The 16,413-nt window shown below is 35.8% G+C and overlaps 1 pseudogene; it reads left to right on the top strand.

Moving 5' to 3' along the window:
* Positions 1-5,943: 5,943 nt before the first annotated feature.
* LOC119807435 lies at positions 5,944-7,120 on the top strand (annotated as a pseudogene).
* The last annotated feature ends 9,293 nt before the right edge of the window (positions 7,121-16,413 follow it).

The following is a 16,413-nucleotide window of genomic DNA, read 5'->3' as shown; positions in this document are numbered from 1 at the left end:
ATTAAAATCATAATTACCAATTGGATACATTTTCAGCCATAATTTTCTGAATGCAATATTAAATTTAAGGATTTATCATACATCCAGGTTTAACACACAAAATAATTACTGAAAAATACAAAGGATAAAAAGAACTATGATCAGCTCATAAAACAAGGCACTGACAGTGCTAACTGTGTACATGCATAACATTGGGTTGGAAACAGTTTTTTAAAAATTGAACTTTGAATATTTATTCATGTTAATATTATAACCAAAACAACTAGAAAGGTAGAACAAACATGTATTTTACAAGACTATTCCCTTTGTTAAAGTATTATAGGGGAAATCATAGTTCAGTCACTAGAAATTCTTTAAATTGTTGTGAATCAAGGGCTATACTATTTTACAAATTACATGTACAAATCTTACTGTTTTTCTTTGACTGAGAAAGTAGTTTTGCTCACAATAGGTGTTTTTTTTTATGTTGTTGAAGTTGCTTTAACAATTTACTGCCTATGAAGGAAAGTTACTGCGCTCATAGTATTTTAAATGTTGGGTTTACATTTCTTAGAGTTTAGCTAACACACTTGTAATTAGAAAAATAATTAACATTACACAAATACAACTCTATTACACATTTGACGGGCAACAATATTTTTATTAATATAATGACATGATAATTGAAAGGTGAAATCAGACCTCATATGATACATGGTTTATTTTAATTCCATTTGATGTGCTCATACTTTTGAAATTTCTATTTTATATACTCATATATCTTAACTTGAAGCATTTTTTTCTGGTTGAAAAGATATTTTCTTACAAAGAATATTTTTGAGTTTTATATGACAACTTATTGGGAAGCTTGCTGATGACTTAACTCAATTGTTCTTGAAAACAATAGATGACATATTTAATTTGAGTTGGTATTAATTTCTTATTCTAAAATTGTCTATTAATCCTTCATATGAAAATAAATGTAGCTGATGTGTTTAGAATGAGTTATTTTTTCAAGCAAAGGATGCAATTGTATACCACCATGTAGCGATTGTAAGATTTATGAATCTACTGACAGTCCCCAAGCCTCAGCTGATTTATGTCTCAAAGCTTTCCAATGTTTTGAAACAATCAAATTGACAGTTATAGTACTTACATGAAACAACTAGCTTATTGCTACACAGCCATTATAGTACCATTAATTCTTAATCACTTGTAATGGCAACTAAACATGTTTTGATCATTACGATACTGCATTTTAGGAATGATTGTTCTAAGGAGTGATTTCTGAAACAGTGCCATCTTGTGGCACTGTTTATGACATAAACTGATGAAAACAAAAACTGATTAATAGGTAAACAAAAATGATAGCTATGGAAACCTATAGAACAAAAATAGCCTATAACTTAATTAGGAAGCATTCCTTCTCTGTTCATCCAGACTAATGTAGTATCATAAGCAGAAGGTATAATATATTCTACTTGCCTACACAATTATTATGAGGAAATAATTAAGGGAGAAATTTAGTCAATACTAGCTAATACTCTCCAAAGGGGAAAAGGCTTAAGTTTTAATAAACCTGAAGTGCTTCTATAAAGAAATTTTGTCTTAGGCTTGTTCAATATAAGCTTTATTTAAATCTTAGCAAACACACATACTCATTGACTGTCCTTGACTTTAGATTGAACAGGATCTCTTTTGCAGCATGATTTGAGATATAAGTAATGTGGTCTTATAGTGGCATGATTAAGTTGTTTGATAATTCAGGATCTTCTAATAACATCACTCTCTCTTCGGATTAATTCAAACATATAAATAATATGCACATACTGAGTTAGCTTAGACTCTATTTTGTGACTGTCAAGTTATTTCGTTGAATTTCTGTACATAAAAGCAAGTAAAACTTCAAATTAAGCCTTTTTCCCAAACAAAGGATATTTGAGTATTTGCCATTGTTAAAGAAAAATAGAGACTATTTGACATGATCTGAAAAATATCCCAAAATTGTTTAGATGATACTGGCAAAAATCACAGTGTCTGCTTGAAACTATAGGTTTAGGTATATCCAAATGATGCATTCTGTTACTTTAAGTTTTATGTTACAAAGATTCAGGAATTACACAACCATTATATGAAGATATTCTGAAAATTTAACCCCCTGGAAAACCAACTACATGGTCTTATGTACTAAGAAGTTCCCTGGTAATTCACCAGGGGCATTTGATAGATCACAGACATAAAAAGAATTTTTGTACACTCTCTTAAGATTTGTTTAGGCCTGTCTTGTAGCTGAAACACAAGGAAGCAGTACAAAGTAATCCTGAATAAAATGGCCCCAAGCTTTGAGTACTGAAATAGTTTTCATAAAATAAAAGGAAAACTCCTTATGTGGCAACCTTGCTCTTGCTCTCAAGACAGGCTTTTATTTTCTGTGGGGGAATTAATGTGAGTACTATCAATGAACTCAGCCTTGTAAGAATCCTTCCTTACATCTTTGTTAAATGCTTTTTGTTTCTGTACATCTTAGTCCAAAATTCAAGTGCTTTTACTTTTACTGTGGACTCAGAGACAAACTTCTCAATTTTCTTTTGGCATTGAATCTTTGATGCTGTGATGGCATCAACAATATTAGTGGCCTTCCTCAGCATGTCTCCAAATGCTGAATACAGAATTAACCAATGTTTAAAGAAGGAAGCATAATATGTTTGAGTAAGAAACAATGCTGGTATGGTAAGACAAAATACTTTTATGAGTGATATATTCCTTCTCATTGATAATTATTGCTATAATTTCATTTTTAAAAGCCATTTGATTATGATCCAAAATGTGAAAAAGTGTTTAGAGATAGAAACTCAATCATGTTTAGAATAAAGATGTTAATGTATATGCTATTTGAAAAAGGATGGTATTATTTTCCATAAAAGATGCAACAATATTCAATTCCAAGCAACACTTACACATGAATAGAATTCACAACTATAAAGTCATGTACAAATGTGCCCTGCTATGTCTTGGTATTCAGTAGTCTAAAGACATCCTCTCAGAGAGACGATAGGTATGAACTGTGTTATTATGAATGCATAATGCAATGAGCTAAGAAGCTCAAATTTGTGGAGAACATGCAATTCTAAAACAGTTTAGACATTTTCAGTACACATATGTACATATATAGATATATGTATGTGTATGTATATATAACATAGAGATGCAAACATATTCTGTCATAAATATGTATATATATGAAGAATCTATTTTATTGAGCTAAAGTGGCTTTGTAGAAACAAAAACAAGATGTTTAAAAGCAACAAACATTTCAATATATCACTAAAAAAGTAAAAAGCACTTTTAAGTTTGTGTATCTCATACACTATTGCTTCAGAATGAAGAAAACATTGATGGGTTGATCAATGAATAATGTTGACTTCTCTTTCTTGTGTGAATAATCCAGTAGTTGCAGAGGTGTAATTCTAGTGATTATTCACTCTTAGAACAAATATTGTGATCTGAAGTTGTCCATTGAAGACTACTCATGCAGGTACAAAGTGATTCTTGATAAGTAACCAGAGAATACTAACTCATTATTCATAAACTCTAACTCCTAAAATGATACAAAAATGTTTTGAGATTAGGGAAAAGTAATTTAGAGCACAGTGTGTTTATTCTTGCATGCGTTACTGGAAGGTCTCTGAGAGTTCCACAGTGTCTTTATTCTTGCATGAGGTACAGCTAGGTCTCAGAGTTCCAATTTAAAGTTGCAAATACTATTCAGTGGAAAACGCTAGTTGAAAATGGGAGATTTCTCAAAGAAATATTAAAATCATCTGAAATCCATCCTTTCAAAAGAATGATGGCCTTTAAAATTAAGACGTTAGATCACATTTAGTGTGGTTTTTCAGCGTGTTCATTGTCCTTGATACTATAGCCTAGTTTCATGTTTTCACAGTTTAGTCTTTAGATTCCCCCATGGGCAGGATGGGGGTATGCACATAGCAAGAACAGCCTCAAACAAGCATATGGCACAAGATAAGCTCTTAATGTCCTGACTTTCAAATATAGTGAATGGACTAATTTTTCTAATTCAAAGAGCATAAGAAAAAAGTAGAAATACATCCATGGAACTTAGCTTTTCATCTCATTATTTTAAAGTTGTTTAAAATTGAGCATGGGAATCCTCAGACACCTTGGTCGATCACCTTCCTGGACCTGGGGGGAGTTGGGAGGACCTTGGTCTTAGCATAGAGTGGGGAACCCTGATGGCTCCTTGGCCTTGAGAGGGAGGGAGGAGAGGTATGGGTGGAGGGGAGGGGAGGGAAGGGGGAGAAGGAGGGGAGGGAAGGGGGAGGAGGAGGGGAGGAGATGGAAATTTTTAAATATAAAAAAAAAAACCATGAGGAAAAAAAAATAAAAAAAAATGAAAAAAAAATGAGCATGGGAAATTTTCTACATTTTACAATATCATCTACTTTATTTAACCCCAAACTTGTCTAAGAACAGAAAGACGATAGGAAAAATAACTATTAATTTTCAATGTTCGATATCACATTATTTTTCTATAACATTCTATATTTCTTATAATTGAAACACTGTTTCTGATTTAAACTTAATTTTCTAATACTCCTTAACTGTGTTAAATTAATTTATTTCAGTAATTCAAAACACTCTTCCATAATATCTTAAGCTCAAAATGATTATCACTTACACTCCTTTAGATTGTAAGACTTAGTACTCTAATATCTAATAATAATAATATTAAGAATAGAAGCCTCTTCCCTCAGTTACTTGTCCTCCAAATGCTTCATGAAACTCTAGTAGAGATATAGACAGATGTGGTACAGGGAAAACTGCTTACAAAGTTGTGACTGCTATCAATAAGAATGTGTGTTCCTGGCTTTGTGTCCATTTGGAGTCAATATTTCTCATTTACAGAATTTCTAGATGTTAGTGTCTACATTTTTCCTTTTATGACCTTCCATTTTTCTTTTCAAATTTTCCATTTCTTTTGACTATAAATCTTTTTATCCTGTTTATATTTTGCCATTTTTGTCTTTTCATGTATTCAACCTAAAAGTAAGTCATTAAAAATCAAAATTATTCATCTACTATATGATTTTTGCATCATTAATCTAGTATACATTTGATTTGCTAATGACCAATCCTAGGCTTTATGTTCTTCATATAAATCATTTTCTGTTTATTGTTAGTCTTAATATACAACTGTCTATTCATTTTTGTTAATAAGAATAATAACCTCTTAGTAATTAAGATTAACATTGTAATTCAATTAGCCTACAAAATCTTAATCATATATTCCATGGATTATCACACTTTCTGTTTTGTTTTTTTTTTGTTTATTCATACTTGATTTATGGCCAGTTATATGAGCACTGGGGACAAGGATTGATTTCTTTGCTCATTTTCTATTTCTATCCCTCTTTCTCCCCACTTTACTGTTTTGTCCTTTTTCTTTCCCACCAAAATTTTCCTTGATATGGAACAATTAAAGACCAATTTTACTGAGGCTTTTATTTTGCATGTAGAACTCCTGCGAGAGGTGGTCTTACCTGCTGACACACTAGAGATTACTCTAGGCTCCAGACACTGTTTGGCAATTGCACAGACAGAAACAATGATTAGGGCCTATTACATAATCACAAAGCTGTAGTTTCAAGCAGGGCTCCAGGGGGTCAGGCATGGCTTTGAATATTTAAGGAAGCTGTGGCATGGGAGGGGCAAGCTCTGGGTCTGCCTTGAGCAACTTGGACATCAGGGACAGAGTCTAAACATCTGGTGGCTACAGGGATCTCCACCACATTCTTTACCTGACCAGAGGATTTCTGAAGGACCTTCTGGCAAACTTGTCCTAGACGCCAGCTCTTCGTACTTTCTAAGGTGCTCTGGTCGTCTAGGGACACCAGCCTTGATCTGCCCAGTGCAGAATCTCACCACTAGGTCAGCAATGAAAATATGAGTCCCCAGACTGACAGGACTCACACCCCAACCGTTGAACTGTCCCAGCTTATGCTCCTACAGATTCTTGGTCACAGACGCAATTTGGCTCACTTTGAGGAGGCTGTGAAGGACTTCCTGCCCGCAGTCTTGGCAATTCTAGTAGGGTTAGTTACGTCATCCTGAACCACCTGTACTGGCTGTGAACTTAGGCCAGGCTTGCTAGGATTGCCAAAGCATCTGAGAAACCTCTTTCTTTCCTGTGCAACAACCCGAAGGCCAGAAATTCACCATGTCAGTCTCAAGATCCATGTCAGAGAGATCTGTGACTCTCATGGAATTCCCTCTATTGAGGTTGATCTCTATGCCTAAAAAGGACTCTTCTGACCTGCGGTGCCCAGCAGTGCCTCCACTGGTGTCTATGAGGTCCTGGACAAAACATACTACATGGGAAAGCCTGCCTCAAAGGCTGTTGAGCACATGAATAAAGCTATGGCACCCTTTATGGTTAGCAAGAAACTGAATGTTGTGGAAAAACATTCTGATGGTCTAGATGGATGGAACTGATAATACATCTAAATTTGGTGCAAATGCCATTCTGCAAGTCTCACTAGCTGGCTGCAGAGTTTGTGTCATGAAAAAGGGCTAGTACCCCTGAAGTCACCCTGCACGCACCATCTTTCAATGTGATTAAGGGTGATTCTCAAGCTGGCAACAAGCTAGCTATGCAAGAGTCCATGATCTTCCCTGCAATGGTGTCCAGTTTCCCAGAAGCTATGGTTATTGGAGCAGAGGTTTACCAGAACCTGAAGAAAGTCATCAAGGAGAAATGCAGGAAGAATTCCACCAATGTGAGTAATGCGGACAGGTTTGCATCTAACATCCCGGAGAACAAAGAAGCCCCAGAGGTGCTGAGGAGTGCAATTGCAAAAGTAGGCTACACTGACCAGTCATTAGCATAGAGGTGGCTGCCCCGCCTCTGTGTTCTTCAGGTCTGGTAAGTATGACCTGGACTTCAAATCAGTGGTATGTCACATCTGACCAGCTGGCTGACTTGCACAAGTCCTTCATTTGGGAGTATGCACTGGTGTCTATTATACATCATTTGACCATTCTTTTGAGGGGGAGGGTGGTAAGGTGGTTGTGGGTATTCTTCTTCTCCCTGATTGTGCAGTCACAGGAAGCCTTCCCATAGCATGCACTGCTATTGCATCAAACTATCATTGTGTTGAAGTTCCCCATTCTGTCAAGCCTGCTTAAGTTTCCCCCAGTGCTCCTCTCTGCCTTCCAGAGGACCCAGCCTGCCAACAAAGTAAAGTGTTCAGTGCTTACAGAAATGAGCTCACTGCTTTGTGCTCATGGCGGCCTTGTAGCACTCCTTTAAGACAGAGTATTCAGTGTGAATTTGCATTTTCAACTTCATTGACAGTTATTTAAATAATGCTAAATTTCCTTAAAGTTTACTGTTCAGTTATGTGTGTGTGTGTGTGTGTGTGTGTGTGTGTGTGTTGTGTGTAGGTAAAACAACTGTGGTCATCAGTTCTCTTTTTTGCCTTTGTGAGTCCTGGAATCAAACAAAGACCATCAAATGTGGAAGTAAATATATTTACCTGATGAGATTTCTCACTGGCCCAATCTTGGTTCATTTTCATTACAAAATTCCCCTTAGATATTAGCTATTTAAGAATTAACATCATTCAAAAATAGAACTTGGTTTTTATGGTTATACAAATCTAATTCCATTTAATCATATTTAGGAAAGAGTAAGTATATTACTTACTAAATAAAGCCCACAAAATTAAATTATTCTGTGGTCTAAATTCTCCAGTAAGAAATAAATTTTATTGAGAACAAGTCAGATGTACACCTTTGTTTCATATAATTACTAATAAGTAACTTTTAATAGGTTTCCCAGTAGTACTTCTTTGTAGATATTTCTCAGCATGAAGTTTTACTTAATGATGTACAGATAGCAAATGAAATTCTTCATGTATATAGTAAGTAAATATTGAGAAAAAATATATCATGTGTATTTGAAAATCATATGGTGTATTAGTTATTTTCATTATTGCTTTGACAAAACATTTAATCAAAGCAACTTAACAGGGAAAAGGGATTATTATGGCTCCCCATTTCAGGGCTTCACAGTTCATCATTGAGGTGAAGACATTCGGTCAGGATCTGAGTCAGCTGATGGATGACACTGCATCTGCAGTCAGGAGTCCGGGAGTGATGTCTACTTTTCTCCATCCCATTCTCTCTTTCTAATGCAGTCTAGGACCTAAGCCCCAGGACCCGCACTTCCTACTTTTAGGCTTGGTCATCTCACCTCCACTAACAAAATCTATCTAATACCTCTGATCAAGAGACTTGTCTCGCTGCTCTTGTCAAAGTGACAAAGTTATCCAAGACCAGCGTTCACTCTGCTTTGAATTTTCATGTTCAAAAGAGTCATAAGCAAAATAATGTATAACTATTTCTTCATTCATTAGGTAAACCTGCATTTGCTATGGCTTATAATAAATGGTCTCAAGTTGTGGAGATTGATCTATTTATTCTTGTGTTTATCTGAATGGTTTTTGAATAAAAATTCGTTTCCAGAATAAAATCTCTGCTTCTATCACATATTGACAGATTTTCCCACTGAAAACAACAACCTTATAATGTCCTCATAAACAACATGATGTCCAAGATTCAGTCATATAAAATATGCATAGAATATAAATAAAGTGTTAATTTCAGTTAAATCTTTAACTGTTATGATGATAAATTATTGTATAACAAGCTGTGTGTCTATGCCTCTGTGTGTATGTGTATGTAAGTGCTCAAAATGCAAATAATTAAATTTATATTCTTTGTGTCTGTTTTTTTTCCAAAAAAGGCATCTAACACAAGAAAGTCATTTAAATTCTTTGGGTTTCTCATCCCAGCATACTGTATTCTTTCAAACTACTTCTTATTTAACTAAAATCCCAGGGGCTAGAAGGCTGCCAAGAAGTATAGTATTTCTGGCTCAAAGAACAAGGACAATTCCCCAAGTGTGGAATGTATTGAAAGTTGTTTATTATAAACACGAAGATGCTGAAACTCTATTCACTGTAAGACAAATTGAAATCCAGTGCACTTGAAGGTAAGCATTGCAGAAGCAGCTGCAGCCACAAGCTTGTTGGAGTCGGCAGTTTTAATGAGAACATTATGAAAAAGTCGAATTTTGCTATTTTCTATTGGCTGTCAACAGCATCTATTCACCAGTATTTTCTGTTATAGTAGAAAAGTTAATCATCTGGATTCATTGAGCATCCCAATAAGCATATCATTATCATATAAATATACTCTGCACTGAGAAAACCTTCTGTGTTGTAACTAGACAGGGCATGGTCTTGCAAGGTCATTGAATCTATATAAATCAGGATTTTGAAAAAGCCTAGTTTATGGCAGTTTATTGTTGAAGAGAGCTGTGAAGCATTTGGAGAAGACAGTAATAATGTGCTTCTCCTTAGAAACTTCAGTGACTAAAGAAATTAATCACAAAAAGCGACAATTGCACCCAAAATTATTCTGCAGTTGTTTAATTTCTTAGCTGTTTGCTCGTGGCAGGGTATGCAGTACACACAGGCTAGACCTGTAGCAGAATTCGTTATCTTGTTTCCCTGAGGTGTGCAGATGTAACTAAACTTCAAATAAAGCCAAACCAGGGCTCACACAGTAGTTAGGGTCAGAGTTCTCGAGCTTTCAACATCCCTGTTCTCTGGCCTCTCCCCTCTGCATCTATCTAACCTTGGTTCCATGTCTTAATGAAGCCAGTCAGAACTAGAGAAAATTTATGTTCTGAGATGTTCACAGTGATTTTTGGATTGATTTTGGTTGGAATAGGTAAAGTTGCAGACCTTAGATGCTTTACCAGAGGATGAGTGCAGACTGGTACAAATGTCTTTCCTTTGACTTCCTTTCCTAGGAAGTACATAGGCAGTAAGAGATATCAAAAGTTGGGTACTTTAATCTTAACAAGGGTTATAATCATTAACCAGAAGATGTATATGAGCAATAATAACACTAAGATCTCCATAGAATTCTCACTTAAAAATGTTTGTATGTGTATTAGCATGAGCATGAAGGCACAAAGATGGAGGTTGGAGGGAATCTCGTGTGTAGTAGCCTACTCCCACACAGCCAGCTGTTCCTGGATTTGAGGGATGGTAAAGGCTAAGGAAATGTCAGATAAAAGAAACTGAGACAGAAAACACAGGATAGAATTGGCAAATCTGTTCGGTCATGCCAAAACAGTCAAACAGCCCAGAGTTTATTTCTGAACTTGCTCTTATATAGATCAATGACAGAAGGCAGAACAAAGAGAGATACCATCAGTCAATCATCTTCCTGTACTGTCTTTGGGAGAAAACGTAAGCAGTTTCATTACACGTGTGAATTCTGCTAGCAGCATACAGCTTTCATTTTTCTACTTCTTAATAGATAATGTATTCTTTTCTCATGGGCAACATCTCTTCCCCATGGGCTTAATCAGAACTTTCTCACAGCCCTCAAGGATACAGACAGAGCAGGCATGTTTGAACTCAAATGAGTATTTTAAGTCAGAATTGACTCCAGATGGAAACTGAGTCACCTGTGTGCTAACGCACTTGTGAGAACTGGATCTCTTTCTTCTACACGCTTTCTGGCAGTCTAACCCAAGTTGTTAAGCTTGGTATCAAGTTCCTTTACCAGTAATCTTGTAATCTTTGAGTATACATGTTGTATAATATCACTTTAATTATGTAAAGGTGTGTTACATTTGTTTACGCTACATTTGATTAACAATGTAAAGATATGCTGTTCAGATGTACCTGCCTAAGGTACATGATTGGTCTAATAAGAAGCTGAATGTTCAATAGCTAGGCAGTAGAGGGATAGGCAAGACTGGCAGGCAGAGAGAATAAGCAATAAGAGAAATCTAGGCTCTGAGAGAAAAGAAAACAAGGGAAAAAAGAGAGAGAGAGACACCTTGAATCAGCCATCTAGGAAGTTTCCAGATAGACACAGAAGAAGCAGGAAAAGTAGAACATATAGAATGAAATAAAGGCAAAAATCCTGAGGGAAAAACTGGACGGAGAAACAGTTTAAATTAAGTTATAAGAGCTAGTGGGACAAGCATAAGATAAGGCTGATCATTCGCAACTAATAAGAAGTCTCCATGTCATGATTTGCAAGCTGGTTTGTGGCCAAAAGAAATCCTGCTCCATCTACAAGTTTTCAATAAGTACATTAACATATACCATCATACATTTAAAACTTATGTTTTATTTCCAAGCACTTGCAATAATCTCACCTAGTTGTAACATTCTGTGCACTGATAAACCCAGCTGAAATCAAATGATAAAGATAACATAGCTAAGCTGCACAGCATTTTAGGTATGAAATGATATAAATAACTCTAGAAAAATCTACAAGATTAATTTTATATATAAAAGAGTGTATTAACTATTTTTCTTGTTTCTGTGACAAACTACTTGAAAAGTAACTTAAGAAATTAGCATTAGCTGACAGTTTGAGGGGACAGCACATTCCAGGGAGGAAGGTTTTGTGGCAGGAACAATTTTACTAAGGTAACAAATAGGACAGCTGGTCACAATGTGTCCACAGTCAGGATGCAGAGTGTAGCATGTTAATGTTTGCCTGGTTTCCTCCTTTTTTACTTTTTATTCATCTTGAGATCCCAGTTTATGGATACTCTCGCCCATGCTCATTTTTGATCTTTCATCTTCAGATAAACCTCAATGAATTCATTTCTACAAATATGCTGAGAGATGTGTCTACTAGGTGGCTCAAAATCCAATCTAATTGAGAGTAAGAATTAATCATTGTAAAACCACTGTTTCTCAAATCGACACCTAAAAACATCATTTGTGTGTGTGTGTGTGTGTGTGTGTGTGTGTGTGTGTGTAAGTATGGTATATACACACAAATGTGTACAGGTGTGCATTTTCTTGTGAATCCAAAAAGTACAGAGAAACACATGTGATTTTTTTTTGCTTGTTTTTTGAAACATGTTCTTTCGCTCAGCTAAGTTTGTGTTCATTTGTGTCCATCAACTAATTAGGAGTCCAACAAGCTCAACTGTTTTTCCTATAACTTTGTTCTTCAGTACTGTGCTTCTAAGTATATGATACTCAGTTGTAATGTGGTGCTGGGATCCAGTCCTCATACTTGTGTTAGTAATTGATCTTAACATTGAGATGTAGCTCCACTCACCAAACACATATCTCTTAAATATAACATTTCAACTCCATCCCTCTAGACTCAATCTAATAATGCAAATATGCATTAATTCCAACATTAATAGTTCCTATAATTTTAATGGTTTCAATACTGTTTAAAAGTATAAAGTCTCTTCAGAGATTTAAGGAAACCTTATAGCTGTGAATGCCATCAAAAATATGAGCTAAATATTTCCAATTTACAATGGTATAGAAAAGTAATCATTCGTATGCTAAAAGGAGGGATGGGGGTCACCGAAAAAAAAAGATCAGACCAAGGCAAGGTCAAAATCCAGAGCAAATAAGAAACCTCGCACAGTTCAGTCCAGTACTAAGGGCTCCTAGTGTCATTCTAGGATCCACAGGCTTTATCCCACACTTCTTTTTCCGACAGAAAATGTCTCCATCTTAGTCCTGATCCACTGTTTTTCTGAGTTTGAGGCTTTCTTTAGTGAATATACCATGGAGTTTTTATCTCCTGTATCTTGTGGTCTTCACTGAACATTAGGTAGTACCTTCAAGACTTCATGAAGTGACCCTTCAGAGCCTTATCACGGAATCTGGCCTCAACACCTCTTTGGAATGTAGGTTGAGTCTCCATGACTATATAGTTAACTGTTGCATTCCTCATACTTATAAAAATCAGCACCACACTGTGTGTCTAATGCTGCCAAGATCTGCTTCTGACTTAATAAAGTCCTCCTTTGGTTTTCAACCCAGATGTGATAATCTGTAACTTTGTGGCAGAGTCTGTGTTGACCAATGTTTCTATTCTGCCCGGTTTCCACATCATTAAGTCCCAAAGAAATCACACAGAGGTCTACATTATTTATAAACTGATTAGACTATTAGCTCAGACTTCTTATTAACTCTTATAACTTATATCAGCCCATTATTCTTGTCTATGCTAGCCACATGGCTTGGTACCTTATTTGGCGAGGCAGTCACATCTTGCTTCTTCCGTGCCTGGGTCATGACTGCAGATGAGGACTTCCTTCTTCCCAGAATTCTCCTGTTCTCCTTGACCCACCTCTCCTTCCTGTCTGGTTGTCCCACCTATACTTCCTACCTGGCTACTGGCCAATCAGTGTTTATTTAAAATATAATGGACAGAATACAGACCATTGTCCTACACCAAATCTGCATGCATGCCCACTCCCATCCCCTTGTGGCTGTTTCTAAGTATCATTCTGTTCAGTTCCTCTTCTTCCAAATGACTTCAGTTTTACAAGCCAGGTCCTTAAATAGGTAGGCTCTTTCTCTTACGGGACATTATCTATTATCTTCTTGAAAATAATTGCTTTTATTTTTATTGTGCTCACAATGCTTTGTATATAACTTTCTTATATAAAGTTAATCATATTCATGAATTTTTGTTTGCCAAACACACAGTTTGGATGTCTTCAAGTTCTGTGCTTTCATTACAAACTTCAGTAAATTTAGTATGCAACAACGTTTTGACAGCATGAACACTTCAGTGTCTTGAGATACACTTTGCCAAATGATGGAGTCTGTTACTTTTTAATATAGTTCTAGTAAAATTATGATGATGAAAACTATACTTAACCACATATTTTGCCAGAGTAAAGCAGTAATAACCTCTAGTCCAATTTACAATAGAATCCTTGTTACTGAAAAACACAGAGCTAGTCCTCCATTGTCTGAATTTTTCTCAGAATTTTGATCTTTAAAAGTCCCTACTAAAGTTGCCAATAAGCTCTTCTGAAAGCATTTTAGGACTTCTCTAACCCACAGCCCAAAATTTGTCAATATCCTCCCCAAAATAAGTTTCAAAGGCCGATAAATAACATGGTAAAGTTTATCACTGCAATGACCCCAATTCTGATGCCAGGTTTTTATTTTGGTTTCTACTGATGTAGTAAAAATAATTGACAAAAACAAGAAAGACCAGGGTTTATTTTGACTCACACTTTGAGGGGAAAGCATTGTGGAAAAAACAGGCCTCAAATGATTGGAAGAGTGCAAGACAGTTGGTTTCCACTTTCTACACGCAGAAAAAAAGGAATAAAGAGGGATATATATGGATGCTTAACTGGTTGTCTTATTTTTCCCTTCTTATTCAGGGGTATCAGACCCCAGTTTGTGATATTTTGACACTCACATTCATGGTGGATCTTAATAACCCTCTTAAATCTCCCTTAAAAATACCTTCACAAACATAGTGAAAAGCATGTCTCCTATGCATTTCCAAATTTAATCAAATTGATAATGAAGAATAAATTAATCATTGCACACAGATGGAACACATTGCAACATTTTTGTTAATTCTAGAACAAATATCCTAAAATATAGAACAAAACATTTCTAGGCTGTCAGTGAACTAATTAAATATTATGTCTGATGTTATTCTGTTTTCTTAATTTTGGATCATCTCATCTGGCAAGTTTGCATTTACTTGTCTTACTCCTAATGGAATACCTCTATATAATATAATGGTCACTGATGGTCTAGGTACAGGACAGTCTATCATTGTTGCCCTTGGTTACCTGCCATACCTACATGGCAAGATCCAATGGATGAAGACACTTTACACTTTGTTTTCAGGGCATTAATAAATAAATCTCAATCAAAGATGAAATTTTCTCACTTACAGATAGCTTTCACAGTGCCAGAATAATGCTTTTAGGCTTCAGGGAAGAAAAGATAATTGTCTCACCTGTGGTGAATCCTGCATGCTATAACACAAAACTTCCAGGCAACTTACACCTAATGGTGCAATAGCAGCATATCTGTTATTGGAGAACTGACCATTTTCTGATTCAATCTGGGATCAATTCCACAATAGCAAATTTTATGCCTTGTGCCATAATGTTGATCAGAATCCATGACTTGGGGGGTCATAGATCCTAACACAGAACCTGCCATTGTCATTTATCTAAATAGTTATGGTATCAAACTGCTTTCCACATATTTATATTTTTAACATAGAACTGGGCATAAGATTGAGAAGATGGTCAGGGAAGTTTCTTTGTTTGCAGTGACAGAAAAGTCAATGGAGAGATGCATAACTAGCAAAAATGTTGTAAACAAGAGTCTGAGTATTCAGCCTAAATGAGACATCTACATGACTCATACTCTTATTGAAGCTAAGAGAATATCATAAAAAATGAGGCAAAAAAAGAGTAAGAGTTGGCCAGGCGGTAATGGCGCATGCCTTTAATTCCAGCACTCAGGAGGCAGAGGTAGGCAGATTGCTGTGAGTTAGAGGCCAGCCTAGTCTACAAGAATTAGTTCCAGGACAGGCTCCAAAACTACAGAGAAACCCTGTCTTGAAAAACAAAAACAAACAAAAGCAGAAACAAGACAAGACAAGAGTTAAAGGATAGATGATACTGCTGTAAGTGAGGTTTTCCAAACATGGCACGACTGTTGGCATCATGAGCTCACAGCAACTTTGGTTATCTGGAAGAGTTACATGAAATCGAGCTTGCCAAAATCCCAACAACAAAGCAGTATTGATCTCATGGCTCGACCTCATACCGAAGACCTATTGCTAGTAGATTGTTGCTTGGAGAAAGACAATATTTTTTAATAAACATATGCCCACTTCAATGCTTCTCAGGCTCCAGTGTATAGCTACGCAACCATTCACATATAGGTAACAATAACTGGACAAAAAAAAGGAAAAAGAAACAGAAAGAACAGAAAGTAAAAGATACAAAATAGGTAGGGGTTGTTTATGGGAGTATAGGAAATTTGGATAGGGTTTGGCCATTATATAACATCTTTTTTTATTATATATATATGCATGCCATTGACAAAAATAAAAACGATAAAAGGAATATGAAACATGTTCCATTAACCAAGGCATGGTTTTAAGCAGCCTGTTAGCTTTTAGTGTATGTTAATGAAAGGCAAGATTAGCCCATGGCTCTGAGTAATATAGATCATTTGGAGATAAGATTATTGCATATAATTTCTAATGGATATTTTTGTTAGCTCTCTATATTTCTTTGATTTAGATTTAAAATCTATTAAGGAATGCTAATGATCTTGCCTACTTTTATCTCTTACGTCTCATTTCCTGTCTTGACTGAGCATTCTCTCCATCTTCAGCAGGCTTTTGTGACTTTCAGCTCCTTAGTATTCAAGTCATTCTTTCCATTTGTACTACTGGCTTCTTTTTGGTTTCTAGATCTTGAGGAATTAAAACTAATTGCCTGTTAGAGTATGGAGAGGAAAAGGAATCCTTACAACATTAAGCACAGACTCTATG

This window comes from Arvicola amphibius, chromosome 2 (assembly GCF_903992535.2).
Source record: "Arvicola amphibius chromosome 2, mArvAmp1.2, whole genome shotgun sequence".
In the NCBI taxonomy this organism is placed as follows: domain Eukaryota; kingdom Metazoa; phylum Chordata; class Mammalia; order Rodentia; family Cricetidae; genus Arvicola; species Arvicola amphibius.
Note: the sequence above shows the minus strand (reverse complement) of the source record. Positions and strands in the feature narration are given on the sequence as shown.